Below are 5,184 nucleotides of genomic sequence, written 5' to 3' on the forward strand. Positions count from 1 at the left end.
GAGGTTGTGGGGGCGGGGCTGAAAGTTCCAACTCTCTGATCTGGGTTGGTTTCCCCAGCAACCAGCCCCCTCATTAACATAAACTCGGGCGTGGCTAGAAGACCCCATTTCACCTGTATTCTTCCGGAGCCACCTCAGGAGCCAAGGACAGAAGTAAAGATCACAACAACAAAAGAAGATTCCCCTTTTATGGCTTATATAAGAAATCGCAAGGGTTTCAGAGTATCTGAGCCTGAACCAGAGGAAAACCAAATACATTTCTTTTTTTTTTTTTCTTAAGCCATCTCTACACCCAGTGTGGGGCTCGAACTCGCAACCCTGAGATCAAGAACAGCCGCACACTCTTCCAACAGAGCCAGGCAGGCGTCCCAACATTTCTTACTATATGTTGCACCATCACACCTGCCAAGAAGGAGCCCCACTGAAGGCAGGCCAGGGTGACCAGACATCACCTGGTGGTGGGGGGTGAGGGATGAGGAAGCCTATTGGATGTCATCGGGGGGCAGGGGGGTGATCAGATATGGAGGACGGGGTCTCCTGGCTGAGTCAGCTCAGCCGGATTCTTGCAGAGAATGTGCAATACAGAGACCAACATGGGAGAACCCAGAGGTCAAGGCCTCATGTAGAAGAGAGTTCAGGGGAGACTAAATAGAGTCTGGGCAAGACGAGACTCTTTGTCACGACCAGGGGCTGACCTCTGGGCGGTACGACACAAAGTGGCAAAGACCCAGAGCCCAGAGCCTGGTGAGAGGGGCAGAAGACAAATGAAAGGCCATGTGGCTTGGGGCAAGCCACCCCAGCTCTCCAGTGACCCCGTGAGCTTGCCATGGGAGCCAGATGACCAAGTGTTAGAGCCCTACGAGCCTTATTCATCGTAAAAAGGCACTAAGAAGCCAGATGAGAAAAGGATGCTGACCTTGCCAACCGGGACATCGAGGTCTTATTCCTAATTTTGCCATCAGCGGGCTGTGCGACCTTGGAGCGGAAACCTCCCGTCTCTGGACCTCGCTTTTTCTCCTGTGAAATGTGAGCCCTGAACGGGCAGAGCTGCGAGCAGCTCTTCAAGATGCTGTTCTCCCCAGAAGATCCTGTGTGGTTTTGAGGCTCTAATCACATGTTTGCCCCAAGCAGCTGACTCACATAATTCTACCTCCAAGCCAGACCTCTTCCCAACTCCAGATGCAAAGCCGGCTGCCTGCTCCCCACCTCCACATGGATCTCCAGTGCCTTCTCATGTCCCCCGTCCCAGACGGAGCTCCCAAGTGGTTTGGCCCCCTCTTCTCATGGGCTGACCTGTCCCTCCATGCCAACCTGCTTAGACCCAGTGGGTCTCCACTGTCCTCCGTGCTACCATTTGCTTAGGTTGAAAATTAGAGTCAGCTTTTTGTTTTTGCTCCCACACCCATGATCAATGAATCCAATGGCCTTGCCTTCAGAATTTACCTGAATGCAACTATTCCTCACCACCTGCCCCATGCTCATTTCTCACTTGGATTGTCACATCAGAATCCCAAATGATCTCCCCACTGCCTCCCTTGGCCCTTTCTCAACAGAGCTGAGCAAAGTTTTTTAAAAAAGTAAGAAGTGTCCCTTGTCTATTGGGTGCCCTCAGGGTTCCAACTGAAGCCCTGTATGATCTCCCCTACACCCCTTACCTGTCCCACCTTATTTCCTCACCTCTCTCCCCCATTCTAGCCCACCAGCCTCCCTCCCTGTGGATCCTTAATATAGTCAGCATTTGCCTACCTCAGGGCCTTTGCACCTGCTTTTCTCACTGCCTAGTGTTTTTCCTCCAGATATACTTCTGTCTCCCAGCTAGCTCCCTAGTCAGAATGCCTCCTTCCCAGCGAAACTACCTACCCCTGTTAGCAACTGCAAACCATCCAGTGGGCATACCCTCTCCCCTCCCCTGCTATGGCACCCTTCCCTGACGCAAGCCACCATTCACCTCCTCGTCTGGCTTAATGAGCATCTCCGTACAATAGAATGGAAGCCCTGGAAGGGTAGGATCTGAGTCTGAACTGGTCCCTGCCATAGCCCCAGTACCAGGAAGAGTCCCTGGCTCACCAAACGCTGCATAAATATTTGTAAAAGGAAAACTTCCAAAAGGGGGCTCTTTGGAAGAACAGAACATTAGGGCGGGGGTATCTGAAGGAAAGCAAGACCGAGTTCATTCTGAGAGAGTCACTTTCACCCTGAAGGGGAAACTTTGGGTTTTGCCCTCTACTGTCCCTTCCCCCCATCATTGCCTACCAGCTTCCCCCCAAAAAACCAATGTACAAATGGGACCATCCCTTCCCCCATTTGTAAGAATGTGCTATATCTGTCTCCCCATCTGGCCCTGGGCACATAAACGTGCAAATAGAAGTCAGGACTAAATCAGGCGAGCGGCTGCCTCCTAGCCAGAGCGCTGATAAAGCAACGCCATTCACCCCGCCTCGCCCCTCGCTCCCGCTGAAAATCCCCAACTGCCCCGTGGTGTACGGGGACCTCAGCCGATTCTCTCCCTCCTCCTGCGACAGTCTCTCCCCAACTGCAATCATCTTGAATAACCTTCCCTGCAGCTTTTAACCAGCGTCAGGAACCATCGTTTTATCTTTAAGAGCGCCCCGCGTCGGGGTTGGGATTTATAGACACATGCACTGTCGGGTGCTTCTCAACCACCTCCCCCATCGCCGGGAAGGCCCTCCGCGGGCTACTTCCGTCTGTCAGAGCAGTCTGTCTCGTGACCCGGGTCCCCACCCAGGGAAATGACCTGTTCCCTCCCGACTCTGCCTTTAGCCGGCTGACTCCGTGAAGGCCAGGATGGGGTGTCCCTCTGCCTGGGGGGTCCTAGAGAAATGGTGCCCATCCCAGGGCCAGGACTGAGCTGTAGGGCGGAAGGTCTCTGGTGAGTTTCATTGTATGCAAATTACACCTCAATGAAAAGAGTCTTAGGAAAAAAACCTGGGGGGCGGTGGGGACAAAAGAAAGATTCCATTTTAAGAGGGGTGGGCAGAGGGGCACCCGGGTGATTCAGCCCATTAAGCAGCTGCTTTCAGCTCAGGTCGTGATCCCAAAGTCCTGACCCATCCTGAGATCAAGTCAACAGGGAGCCTACTTCTCCTTCTGCCTCTGCCCCTCCCCCCTGCTTGTGCTTGCCCTCTGTCTCTCTTAAATTAATAAAATCTTAAAAAAAAAAAAAAAAAAAAAGGATGGGTAGAATAAAGGGTTAACTTCACAGCCAGCCTGAAGGAATGGGAAGGTAGAAAAAGCTCTTTCCAAAAAGAGCTAAAACTTCTCTTAATGAGAAAGCAGACATAAAATTCACATATGGGGGCCTGTGTTTTCACCAGTCCCGAACAGAGATTGTGGCCAAACTTGCAAATGCCTGTGAACTAAGCGCACACAATCTCCAAGACTCTGCCAAGAGATAATGAGTCCCCCGGAGGGGAGTGGGGGGAGGGGAGGGGAGGGGCCGGGCGGGGTGGGCGGGGCCACTGCCTTCCTCAGGAGCGGTGACCTGGTCTGCAGGGATCAAAGACGCATCCCAAAGTTTCCCCGTCCCAGCCTCCCTCTCCTCCAAGATCAGATGGGAATATTTCAAACCCCAGCCCCCAAATCTGCCTGTAATGAAATTACTAATGTCTTCCGTGTACAGGGCAGCTGTGAGTCAGCCAGCTGGTCAGAGGTCAGGGGTCAGGGTGAGCTAAAGGTTAATGACTGGTGTGGAAGCCCTGGGTTCAAGTCCACCCTCCCCCATGGATGCGCTAGGCTCCATGAGAGAATGTTCCTCAGTTTTGTCATCCGTAGAACGGGAATGATCTTGAAAGACCCCCCCCCTCACCTCATGGGACTATAACGAGAATTATATAAAATAAGATATACCTAGAGTGCATAAATCTTTGCCAGCACCTACTGAATGCTTGATACATGCTACGTATAATAAATAATAATAATAATAGTAATAAACTGGCATTATCTAGCTTTACCACAGACCAGCTGTGGAAGTAAAGCTAATCCTTTCACGGCTCTGAGATTTCCACGGAGGAAGGTTAGCAATGCCCACTCCCCTCCCTGAGAAGGAATAAAATAATGTGTGTTAAGTACACAAGTGCCCCTAGTAAAAGCACAAAAAAGGCTAACTCTCATCATGGTGATTTCTTCAAGCTGGTCTTTGATGCCAGCTTCCTCTCTGGCCAAAAAAACCCACCCAGGGTTAACTTTTTTAGATTCCTTGGGGCAGGGACTAAATTGTTTGCCAAGGGCCCAGCCCCAGGGCTATGATAACCCCCATTTAAGGTGATCTGCCCCTAAAGGTCCCCACCTCGGCAGAATCCACCAAAACAATAACTGGTTGTGTTAAAAATAAATAATTAAAGGCCACCCAAGAGAAAATATTGCCTGGCTGAGGAACTAGAAGGGGGAGGCCACAGAAGGCAGGGCCACGGAGAAGCACATCCGGGGTCCCTGATCAAAGCAGAGTCGGGGGAGTTCAAGGCTGGAAAGCGGATCTCCTGGGAAGCCAGTGCCCCAGAGAGGCGCGCGTGAGGCCCCAGGTCTGAATTCTGACACTCGAACAAACCCCCACTGTTCACTGATCAGGAACGTGGCTTGGTTTAGTTCTCCTTAGCATCTGGGTCCTGGCCATCCCAGTGCCCCCTGATCATTTATCTGCCTCAGCTAGCTAGAGCCCCTGGCTGAGAAGCAAACCCAGCAGCTGGCTTTGAAGGTTCCCAGAAAGTTCTGCTATAAATGGGAAAAAAATTTTTTTTCTACAAAGTAATACGTCATTGGATGTTCTTTCCCCTCCTTTCCTGAATTTCTCTACTTTTCCTTCAGGGACCCTCATTTTCCAATAGATGTTCAGGAAACATAAGCACACTCACGTCTGTAAGGTGCTTAGAGCAGGCAGACTCACGGAAGGGAGCAAGGTGGCTGCCCAGGGGTGGAGGAGGGGGAGCAGGAGGCTGCGTTCATGGGTTCTGAGTTTCCCAGCGGGAAACTGACAACGTTCTGGAGGTGAACGGTGGCCATGGCTGCCACTGAATTTTGGCCCCAAAGCGGTATGAATGGCAGGGTCCCTGGGTGGCTCCTTGGGAAAAGCGTCTGACTCTTGATTTGGGCTCAGGTCGTGATCTCAGGGTCATGACCTCAGGGTCGTGAGATCGAGCCCCGCATCGGGCTCTACCCTCCATGCAGAGT

The sequence above is a fragment of the Mustela erminea genome, chromosome 10 (genome assembly GCF_009829155.1).
Source record: "Mustela erminea isolate mMusErm1 chromosome 10, mMusErm1.Pri, whole genome shotgun sequence".
In the NCBI taxonomy this organism is placed as follows: Eukaryota; Metazoa; Chordata; class Mammalia; order Carnivora; family Mustelidae; genus Mustela; species Mustela erminea.